At 42.5% G+C, this 12319-nt stretch overlaps 1 long non-coding RNA gene across 1 annotated transcript; it reads right to left on the bottom strand.

The window, feature by feature from the left end:
* Positions 1-242: 242 nt before the first annotated feature.
* LOC119856789 lies at positions 243-11526 on the bottom strand. The gene is made up of 3 exons (XR_005293426.2): positions 11211-11526; positions 4817-4843; positions 243-4211 (listed from the first exon to the last, which is right to left on the bottom strand). It is a non-coding gene; the product is annotated as an uncharacterized LOC119856789 (long non-coding RNA).
* Between the last annotated feature and the right edge of the window lie 793 nt (positions 11527-12319).

The following is a 12319-nucleotide window of genomic DNA, read 5'->3' on the forward strand; positions in this document are numbered from 1 at the left end:
AGTCATTACACAAAGTAAAACTATTTCCCCATGTTATTTCTCCCCCTCCCCACCCCCCTCTGTTCCTCAGATGTTCTTGTTAACTGCTGGAAATAGCCTACCTTGCTTGTCACCATGAAAGGTTTTCCTCCTTCCCCCCCCTGCTGCTGGTGATGGCTTATCTTAAGTGATCACTCTCCTTACAGTGTGTATGATAAACCCATTGTTTCATGTTCTCTGTGTGTGTATATAAATCTCCCCACTGTATTTTCCACCAAATGCATCCGATGAAGTGAGCTGTAGCTCACAAAAGCTTATGCTCAAATAAATTTGTTAGTCTGTAAGGTGTCACAAGTCCTCCTTTTCTTTTTAAAGAAATTAAGTTACCCAGTAACTACAAATTGGATTACTGACACTGCATCCTAACTAAGGCACATGTTATTCAAAACAATCTTGTTCAGTGTCTGGATACCAATACTACATCCCAACACAGCAATATTTGATAAATTGGTTATTGTCCATTCAGTAGGTTATCTGTAAGACAGCATCCATAAGAAACAACTGGATCTATGTCAACTACTGGTGTATCACAGAGCAGTTCAACCAATGGAACAGAGAAGCTGGCCACTTCTGTTTCCTGCCCAGTGATGCTTCCCAGAGGGTGACAACCAGCACTAAGGGGTAATCTACAACATGGATGGGCAGAACTGTGTAGTAACTAATTACAATATATTTATATTTAAAGGCCTCAGTGGTAGTGTCACTACTCCAAATTTCTGTTTTACTTCTCCTATACATAGCCCTGTGGGACACATTATCACAATCCCTATCCCAGTATTTCAAAACACTCAGCCGACTACTACTAATGATACAGATGGTAACTGTTATTGCCTTAACAAAAGTGGGTTGCTAACTGCAGTACCACAAGGGCTAAACTACAACACCAGATTGGAAAAGAATTGTTATGCTTGGATATCAAGTGCGGTTATATGTACACATACATATTATATATATATGCACTTATACACTACAAATATATACACCATATCCATATTACTGATATATATTAATTATTTGGGAGTGCCTCTAAGACTCAATTATAAAACTACGTTCCTCAGTCGAGGTCCCGGGCCTAACATTTGCAGGCCCACCATAAGGGACTAAAAATAATTGGATAATAAAATCTGTCTATCAGTTGTATGAGGGAATGTACAGACCAAAGGACAGATGGGGCATGAGTGTATGGATGGTAAAATAAGAAAACCACGTAGCAATGTTTAGCCCACTGGGTTATCTTTAGTCCATGCATTATGCTTTTCCGAGATGATGGGTAAACATTCTTCCCATTAAAAGACAAAAAGTGGGGGAATGTGGTAAGATGAGGCCCTGAAACATAAACCCTTATATCAGAGGCCCAGTATGAGGTCTAAGGCCTGAACTAAAGTAGTGGTCAAGACTTTGTTAACATAAAGCAAAGTTAAGCTGTGAGCCAGAGGTAGGCCCTGCTCACAGCAGCTGGCAAGGAAAGGGCTGATATTGCAAAAACACACATACCTAAAAGATAATGGGCACTAAAGGTATAAACATGTGCTAGGATGGTACCAGAACACTCCAATCCTGGCACATTCCACACAGATAACAGGAACAGGCTGACGCATCCTAAAGACAGGGTCAAAAGAATAATAGGATGGATAGAGTTGTTTTGATCAAACCAATATGTGCAAGATAATAGGCAGCACCTTGACACGTAGAAGGGCCGTACCTCAATACATCAGGAGTGACGTGTAACTTGTTTGTGCCTGTGTATAAAAATGGACCTCTCCTGGTTTGTCTTTGTCTGGCCTAGGAGGCAGTGGGGAGTCCCGCCACTGACCAAGCCAGTCTATTGTCAGGGAGCACATATGTTTTAGCAGAACTGTAGACATCTGATCTGGGAAAGTAGAGCCTGTGTTTTCATACCTTATCGGAATCTGTGGTCATTGGGGGTTCTCTTGGGGTCTGCTGTGTCAGCAATCTGCAGAGCCAGGGCAGCACACAGAGGGAACACACACATCCAGCCCACTGTTATCAACATTGAACAGACCAGAGCACCACACCGGTGACGTTGACTGCACAAACTAAACAGGATTTGAACGAAGCAGTGTCTCCCCCTGAGAGATGGTACAAACAGGTCACAGATCCTCAATACACAGGCTGGGATTCTTTCCCAGCCTGGGATCACCCTCTGCTAGTTCAAAGTCTTTGTCCTCCAGATGTGTTTCCAGGTGTTGAGTTGTGGGGGGAGTGAGGCCAAGTGATGATGTCACTTCCCCTCTTTTATAGTTTCTTCCAGCTTGCTGGAAACATCCTTTGCTGTGACATGGGGGTCAGGCAGTCCCTATTGGTCAAGCAGTCTCCACTGTATACATGTCCCACTGAGAAGTCTCCATTGTATACAGTTCCTGGGACAGTGGATTCTTTCCTTGATGGGTTTTGATGAGCCATTAACCCACTGTCTAACTGTTTATGGCTACTCCTTTGTTGTACCTGAAAGGCTGGTTGTGGGTGTCTCCCAACATTTTTCAGTAACACACACAGAGCAAAACTTCATAACTTCACATACATTGACAGCACACACAATCCAACAGGATATTAATGTTCAACAGATGAAGACTTTTCAAATGATACCTCACAAGGTATGCATTTTACAAAACATACCATAATCATATCATAGTGGTGAATATGGGGGTTTCAGGGTGCTACTTTGTGGTACATAGGAAGGTGGCCAGGCAAAGGATCTTGGATGCGGGACCATCCCAGAGTGACAGAGGCATTTAACATTCTCCTTTCTACCCATCAGCAGGAGAGATTGAGGCTGGGTCTGCACTTTCCATTCAGGTCAGTAGATCTACATCGCTCAGGGTGGTGAGAAATCAACCCCCACCTGAGCATCACTACTAGGCCGACCTGACTGGTGCAGCTAGGTGGACGGAAGGTCGTCTCTGTCGATGTAGCTACTGCAGCTCGGGGAGGTGGAGTTTGTACCCCATGCCACCACTATGGGCTGTATCTGTAGGACAGGGTTATGTTGGCAGAGTGGGGTCGAGCCCTTGCTAGCTTAAGGCTCTGATTCTTTCGTCTCCTACATTCACCGGGAGGTGGCCCAGTCACCGTACTGTGTTATGGTGGGAATGGCTGTGCTCCTCCATGAGCGCCTGCAAAAAGCCACCATGGGGAGGCGCTAAGGAGTGATCTCCCAGTTTGAAACACCCTCAGACCCAGGAATAGGGGGTTCCTAGTTTTAGGGAAAGCGTCCACAGAGACCAAGAGCTGCAAGTTGTTATCACCCACAAAGAGAAGTGTTCAGTGTGTGGCCGCCTGGGGAGAATGATGGGGCAACAGAGCCCCTGGCATAGGTGAAAAATGGGTTGTCAGTGAGACCCCAACCCAGACATTTTCATCGGTGAAGCGGGTCATCTTCCATCCCAATTACAACAGTAGCGCTTCCATTGCTGACATCGCTCTGCTGGCATTCCTGGCACTCCGCGAGTCCTGCTTTATCCCCCTGCAGGCCGGCAACTTACACAATCGGACTCCATTAAACTCCAGTGCCCAGTCCCCTGTCTTCTGCACACCCGCAATGTGCAGCGATCCGCTGCCTCTGTGGAAACTGCGCTTCCCAGCTTGCTGCTTTCCCCTCAGTTCAGCCTTCTCCTTAGTACCTGGCTCTTAAACATATTTATTGTAAAACCAAGCTGAAATTGATTTAGCAGATGCTGAGGGAGAGATTCAAAATAAAGGCAAGGAACAGGATGTGGAAACATGAGATTACAAGTGAAAGAAAAACATAAAACACAGTCTACAGCCTGTACCTGTTAGCAAGGTGCTGTCCTGTCTGATAAGGTGTTACTCACTCAATGGTTAGTTCTTCCAGCCCTTGTCCAGCCCATAAAGCTGGGATCTACCCTTTCAGAGTCAGGTGAGCACTACTGAGTGAGCATTACTGAGTCTCTCCAAGCAAGGTTGAGCAATTCCCCTGGTGAGGCCTCATGCAGGTCAGTCATTGCAGTGTAGCTCCCTTGCTGGATAATGGCTGCTGACGGGTTGTTTGATACCGCGCCTGGGCGTTGGTTACTTTCTTTGCTGTTGCCTCCGGGGAGCTAATATCTGGCTGATTCCCCAACTTACAGCATGTTTTAGTGACCACCATACAACACAATTCTCATAACTTCATGTGCATTAATGGTATACATCTATGAATAGAGAAATCACTTTCAGCAGATCATAATCTTTCCCCTGATACTTTACAAGGCCTGCTTATATGTAAGATCATGATTATATGAAAATGAGGAATATGGGGGTTACAGCCCACTCCCCCAAGGTATAGAATGTCACACAGCCCCCAGATAAATATATTATTTACATAGGTCAATTAAGCTAATACAAGGCATCTTGGTAGAACTTTACCTCATCCTGTCTTTATTCTGCCACTATGTGAGAAAGAAAGAAAGAAAGAAAGAAAGAAAGAAAGAAAGAAAGAAAGAAAGAAAGAAAGAAAGAAAGAAAGAAATCCCAAATGTCAGCCTTAACCCCCATGATAAACTTTGTCATAACCCCAGTGAAAACCTTCACCCAGTAATACCCTTAATCCTAACCCAATGATAACCTTAACACCAAGATAACCTTAATCCTTATCCCTAACTTCAATGATATCACCTTATCCCCCCTCCTCTAACATACAAGATCCCACTTCCTTCCCACAGCTGGGAATCAGACAAAGGAGTCCTGACTCCCAGTCTCATTCTCATTCCACACACACAGGGCAGGTAAGGCTCATATCATGTTCTGAGTGTCTTACCTATCTGATTCTGACTCTTCTGAGCACCTAGGAGGCAAATAAAGAGAAGGGAAAGGTATTATTATGTGGGGGTGTAATACACAGTCATTGCATGGTGTATCTGGCATAATGAGAGCCAGTAGCTCCAACCACATTAGCCCCACTATTCTCAGCAACAGTTAAATATCTTAGCAGTGTCATTACTCAATTTACTGTCTGTAGGTTTCAGAGTTAACAGTCACAATTGATCTGAATGGGGTGGCTCAGGACTGAATGCAGAAATCAGGGCAAGTTGGGCAAGGGTGTCCATGAAGGTCAAAGGAGTTGGATCCCCGTAATATTCACTAATCTAATTCCTTCCCCCACAAGCTTGTATCTCTCTCCCCTCCCCATGGGAGATAGGGCCCCATCTGTCATTTCCACTGCACCCCACACTCACCCTGCACAAGGCTCATCTCCAGAAGTGCTATGGCTAGCAGGGAGCAGAGATGTCCCATGATCCTGCCTCTCCTGTTCCTATCTTGGCCAAACCCAGCTGTCTCCATTGCTCTGACCAAAGCCCAGCTGGGGAACCAATGTGCCATGACAGGTTTTTATAGACAGGACCTCCTGCCTCTGCCGTCCCCAGATCAACAGAGAACAGATGTGACCCTTACTCTGATGAGCCACTCAAGGAAAGAAGTGCTGCCAAATTCAGCACGCAAACAGGCTGTGACCGTTCTCATTCTGCTCTTCCTGGAAAAATCAACAAAAACGTGCAACGGCCAAGCTTAACATGGGGAGGCCTGGGGTGCTTTTATCTTCCCTGTTTCATTAGTAATTGAATGTGCCAAGAACAGATAGACAAGGACAGTGCCCCAGCAAAGCTAAGGTTGTAATGGCGGTAAGGTTCTCATGGAGGGTTCATAGATTCTAAGGTGAGAAGGCACCACTGTGATCAATCTGACCCCTGGTATAACACAGGCCAGAGACCTGCCCTCAAATAACTGCTAGAGCAGAGCTTTTAGAAACACATCCAGTCTTGCTTTAAAAATGGCAAGTGATGGAGATCCCAGATGACCCTTGGTAAATTCTTCCAGTGGTTAATTACTCTCACAGTTAAATGTTACACCGTACTTCCAGTCTGAATTTGTCAAGCTTTAACTTGCAGCCATTGGATCATGTTAGACCTTTCTCTGCTACATTGAAGAGCCCATTATTAAATATTTGTTCCCCATGTAGGTATTTATAGACTGTGATCTAGTCACCCCTGGACCTTCTCTTTCTTAAGCTACATATTTCAGAGTAGCAGCCATGTTAGTCTGTAGTCGCAAAAAAGAAAAGGCGTACTTCCACCGAATGCATCCGATGAAGTGAGCTGTAGCTCACGAAAGCTTATGCTCAGATAAATTTGTTAGTCTCTAAGGTGCCAAAAGTATGCCTTTTCTTTTTTAAGCTACATAGATTGAGCTCTTTGATACTATCTCTCTAATCATTCCCAAGGCTATTCTCTGACCCCTCTCCAATTTATCAACATCCTTCTGGAATTGTGGGCACCAGAACTGGATGCAATATTCCAGCAGCAGTCGCACCAGGGCCAAATACAGAGATAAAATAACCTCTCTGCTCCTGCTCAAGAATCCCCTGTCTATATATTCCAGGATCACATTAACTGTTTTGGCCTCAGCTTCACACTGGGAGTTCATGTTCAATTGATTATCTTTTTCAGAGTCTTTTTCACGGGAGCGAGTCTGGCAGCCTGTAAGTATGGCTGACATTTGTTGTTCCTAGATGGAGGTATTTTCATTTAGCTGTGTTAAAACACACAGTGTTTCCTTGTGACCAGCTCACCACCTGATCCACATCACTCTGAATGAGTGACCTGTCAGCTTCATTCTTTACCACTCTCCCAATTTTGTGTCATCGGCAAACTTAATCAATGAAGTTTTCTTCCAGGTCATTGATAAAAATGTTAATAAAACATTGATAAATGCAAAGTAATGCACATTGAAAAACATAATCTGAACTATATATCTAAAATGATAGAAACTAAATTAGCTGTTACCATTCATAAAAGGGATCTTGGAGTCACTGTGCATAGTTCTCTGAAAGAATCCACTCACTGTGCAGCAGCAGCCAGAAAAGCTAATAGAATATTAGGACCTGATAGATAATCAACCAGAAAATATCATAATGCATTTTCTAGCTAGATTACTTACTAGCTTTACAGGAGTTGGAGGGCTTGCGTCCTTGATCTGTTCCCGGCAAAGGTATCACACAGACAGACAAAAGCCTTCCCCCCGCTCCAGATTTGAAAGTATCTTGTCCCCTCATTGGTCATTTGGGCCAGGTGCCAGCCAGGTTACTTGAGCTTCTTAACCCTTTACAGGTGAAAGGACTTTGCCTCTGGCCAGGAGGGATTTTATAGCACTGTATACAGAAAGGTGGTTACCCTTCCTTTTATATTTATGACACTCCCCTACTCTACTTGCACTACATTGATGACATCTCCATCATCTGGACCCATGGAAAAGATGACTTTGAGGAATTCCACCAGAATTTCAACAATTTCCATCCCACCATCAATCTCAGCCAGGACCAGTCCACACAAGAGATCCACTTCCTGGACACTACGGTGCTAATAAGCAATGGTCACATAAACACCACCCTATATCGAAAACCTACTGACTGCTATACTTACCTATATGCCTCCAGCTTTCAATCCAGACCACACCACACAATCCATTGTCTACAGCCAAGCTGTAAGATACAACCGCATTTCCTTCAACCCCTCAGACAGAGACAAACACCTACAAGATCTCTATCAAGCATTCTTAAAACTACAATACCCACCTGCTGAAGTGAAGAAACATATTGACAGAGACAGAAGAGTACCCAGAAGTCACCTACTACAGGACAGGCCCAACAAAGAAAGTAACAGAACACCACTAGCCATCACCTTCAGCCCCCAACTAAAACCTCTCCAGCTCATCATCAAGGATCTGCAACCTATCCTGAAGGACAATCCGTCTTTCTCACAGATCTTGGGAGACAGGCCAGTCCTTGCTTACAGACTGCCCCACAACCTGAAGCAAATACTCACCAGCAACTACACATCACACAACAGAACCACTAACCCAGGAACCTATCCTTGCAACAAAGCCTGTTGCCTACTCTGTCCACATATCTATTCAAGGGACACTGTCATAGGATCTAATCACAACAGCCACACTATCAGAAGCTTGTTCACCTGCACATCTACCAATGTGATATATGCCATCATGTACCAGCAATGCCCCTCTGCCATGTACATTGGCCAAACCAGACAGTCTCTACGCAAAGGAATAAATGGACACAAATCAGACATCAAGAATTATAACATTCAAAAATCAGTCGGAGAACACTTCAACCTCCCTGGTCACTCAATTACAGACCTAAAAGTCACAATTCTCCAACAAAAAAAACTTCAAAAACAGACTCCAACGAGAAACTGTAGAATTGGAATTAATTTGCAAACTGGACACCATTAAATTAGGCTGGAATAAAGACTGGGAGTGGATGGGTCATTACACAAAGTAAAAACTATTTCCCCATGCTAATTTTCCCCCTTCTGTTACTCACTCCTTCTTGTCACCTGTTGGAAATGGGCCATCCTGATTATCACTACAAAAGTTTTTTTTCTCCTGCTGATAATAGCCCACCTTCATTGATTAGTCTTATTATAGTTGGTATGGGAACATCCATTTTTTCATGTTCTCTGTGTATATACATCTTCCTACTGTATTTTCCACTGCATGCATCTGATGAAGTGGGCTTTAGCCCACGAAAGCTAATGCCCAAATAAATTTGTTATTTAAGGTGCCACAAGTACTCTTCGTTCTTTTTGCTGATACAGACTAACACAGCTGCTACTCTGAAGTATGACACAGTTATAATTATTGCATAGGTTTGGTAGGATTTCTACATGCATGGGTAATAGTAACATCACTTATTGCTTTAATAAAACTTGTCATACAGATAAGACTTTGAACTTGGGGTTGTGTCTCTGGTCATTATCTTTGGACTTTGTGTGTTACTAGAGCCTCCAAATTTGAGAAAAGCACCAGAAGCAACTTCACTCTGTTGAGCTTGAAATTGTAGCAAGCAAAGCCGAACCCATAGTGGTGTAATACAACATTACTAAATTCATAGAATGGCACTCCATATGAGACTCTAGAGAACACAGAAGAAAAAGGAGAGAAAAGACCACCTTAGATAACAAGGGAATAGTTTATGTACCCCTATTTGTGAAAGTCAACCGATAAAAGTCATTTCAAGCAGTAGAATTGTGTTATGCTCACAGTAACTAACAGAGGGAACTTGCTGGCTTTTGCTTGTTTCTGTGTTTTGTGTGCTTGCTATTGCATCATTGTGGGATTTTGCTTGACTATGTGATATTGTAAGAACTCAGCTCAAGAAAAAATGTGAAGAGGAAGTCTCCTCTCATTGATACTGCACATATTGAAAATGACTAAGATGTCTTATTCATGAGTAATGTTTAAGGGGGAAAATATCATAGAGGGGTACCAAATAGAAAAATCGTGTCCAGCACAGAGGCCTCAAGGGGAATCTCTGTGCTGGACTACATTGCAATCTACGATGGAGGGCTAGCAAAACTGATGAATAATCAAACCCTCACACACCACCCAGATCCATGGAACTCAAGGTGTTCCATTTTTAAGAAAGAAAAATTAAAGAGAAAACCACAGGAGGTGAAAGATATAGCAATGGGTTGTGTATATATTGCAGGTAATACTTTGGGGAGAAAATTGAAGAGTCAAATAGAGCATTTGGATCAGGCAAGACAAGCCTTATCCCAGGAGAAAGGGATGAGTGAGGCATTGAGAGAGCAGCTTATTCAGAGACTGGAAGTAAATTCCGTTCTTATTTATCAGAGAGAACCGGTTTGCCGTAAACAGGAATTACGTAGAGCTGCTGACCAGATTACAATGTGGAAAGCTTGAGCAGCAATGGGGCAGGGATGTTTGTTTGGGAAAGAAGTGAAAATAACAGAATTAGTTCAGGGAACTGAAGCGCTAGAACAAAACTGTGGTATTCTGGAGGACGTGCATCGACAGGTAGTGTATACAGAAGCTGAGTGAGGCTGGGCAGGAAGCCCAAGGTGTCCCAGAGATAGATTGTGAGAAAGATATGTGTACAGAGATGCAACTGCCACCTGTATATGTTTTTAGTGTAGTACCAGGTGACCCAACTTCTATATTCCAGTAGCTATGGTGGGACCTGGGAAGGACAAGCCAGCATTAGGACATAGATCCTCACCCTCACCTACCTGGTCAAGGGCTAAATGCAGACATGAAGAAGAACAGAAAGAGACTAATGCATGCTCTGAAGAGCCAGAAAAAGAGAGACTGCCAGATGCAAAAAATTTGTGGGGGGGAGCACAGGGTGGATTTGAAGAGCTTGTCAGCAATGAAGAAAGGGAATAAGAAATACAAACAGGAAGTTTTGGTGAAAGGTCAGATGTGGAGCTGGATGTTGAATGGTTAGAACACGAGATGGAAAAGACAGAGATTAGTAGCTGAGGGAAGAGAATTTCAGCCACAGGAAATTCACGAAAGGGGGAAAAGTCATGAAGAGCTGCAGGCCTGTCCTAAATTGTGTCGCTTATTAGAAGAAACCCAGCGAACTACAAAACTCACTGAAGGTGCAGGCCAGGAGGTAACCTTAAGTATGGATGCCTTCCGTGAGAGATGAAAGTCCTTGCAGCTTGTAACTCCAACAGATGACTCCAATACCTTTAACCCACTTGATCCAGAATGAATAATGAGGAGAACATGTGGCATACTTCAGTAGTATACACCTCGATAGCATTCATCACCATGTATTTTTTGACAGGTTTCCACACCCCATTTAGGGTTTATATCCCATCCTCCATCCCCATTTCTGTTGGCATTGAAATTTGGCACCGTTGGCCATTTTGGAAAAAATATGTATGTTGTGTGCCTGTACTTTGATACATTTGATTGCTTGTTTAGAGAAAAAGGTTGAAAGAATAGAGTGAGAGAGCTTAAAGATTTAAAAAAGAAAGCTTTGTTAAGGTTTAGAGGAAGAAAGGAAAGAAAGGTTGTCTGGTGAGGTTGAGTAAGGAGAGATGATTTTAGAGGCCTAGTTTGGTATGTTATTAAAGAATAAAAAGAAAAGTTAAAGAAAAATAAAGATTTTTATTAAAGAATAAAAAATTTTGAGATAAATGTAAAAGGTGTATTAAATATAAGGGTAGGTTAAGAAAAGAGCATTTAAAAGCGTTAAATAAAAGAGAAACATCGAAAGATAGGTTAAGAGAGAGAACAGGGCAAGAAAAGGGAAAAGAAAGCCCCTTTGCAAAGGGCAAAGATAGACAGCACATGGTTGAGTCAGAGAGAGAGAGAGATCTTACCCTTCCAAGTGAGTCTGCTGAAAGAGGCAACTTCCCAGGTTCAGAGCCTCTCAGGATTGTTATCCCCGCCTTTAGATAGGCGCAATCAGATGTTGTTCTACAGCAATGTCATAGAATTCATTTTCCTGAACCAATCCTATAGTCCCAAGGTTTTTAAACAAGAGCCATCTCCCTCCCCTCCCCTCACTAGCCTTCCTTCCCTTTAACTGCCTTATTCTTATCTAAAAAAACAGACCCCAAGCATTTTTCTTGCCATGTAGCCCTTTTACACAGGGGCTTTAATAAAAATTAAAACCATAAACCCTTAGTAACAAATAATTTTTAAACGTTTCCCCCCTATGTTTTAGACTAACATGGGTCATTTTTTAGTAAGAACAATTTGAAGCTGCAGCAAACCCCTGTTAGCAAAAACAGCGTCTCTGAGTTAGTGGATCAGGGATAAGAAGGCTGCTTCTTTCCCAAACTTTTTAACAAACGCAAGTAAAAGTTACATTAAGTCTTGTAAAGGGATAAAGCTCTGCTTTATAAACACTTTAAAAGACAAACCTATATGAAGACACGTTCCTTCATTTTGCACGTTTCAATAAAAAGTGAGAATGCAGAAACATTCCAGGGTTAAAAACACAGAGAACCTGTTTATAAAAGTAAATTATAGTGATAAAAAAGTTTCCCCCTATGTTTTAGACTAATATGGGTCATTTTTAGTAAGCACAATTTGAAGCAGCGTGCTTTTTCAGCAAAAAGAGCCTTTGTAAGCCAGTGGATCAGGGAGAAGAAGATTGCTTCTTCCCCCACTTTTTAACAAATAGAGGTGAAAGTTATATTAAGGCTTGTAAAGGAATAAACACTTTAAAAGACAAGCCTATATGAAGACACATCCCTTCATTTAACATTTTTACAGGTGTGTTTCAATAAATTAGAGCAGGCAGAAACATCCCAGGGTTAAAAACACAGAGAACCTGTTCATAAAAGTAATGTATAGTGATAAAAAAGATTTCCCCTATGTTTTAGACTAACATGGGTCATTTTTTTGTAAGAACAATTTGAAACATTGTGCTTTTTCAACAAAAACAGCGTCTGTGAGTCAATGGATCAGAGATAAGAAGGCC

The sequence above is a fragment of the Dermochelys coriacea genome, chromosome 6 (genome assembly GCF_009764565.3).
Source record: "Dermochelys coriacea isolate rDerCor1 chromosome 6, rDerCor1.pri.v4, whole genome shotgun sequence".
NCBI lineage: Eukaryota > Metazoa > Chordata > Testudines > Dermochelyidae > Dermochelys > Dermochelys coriacea.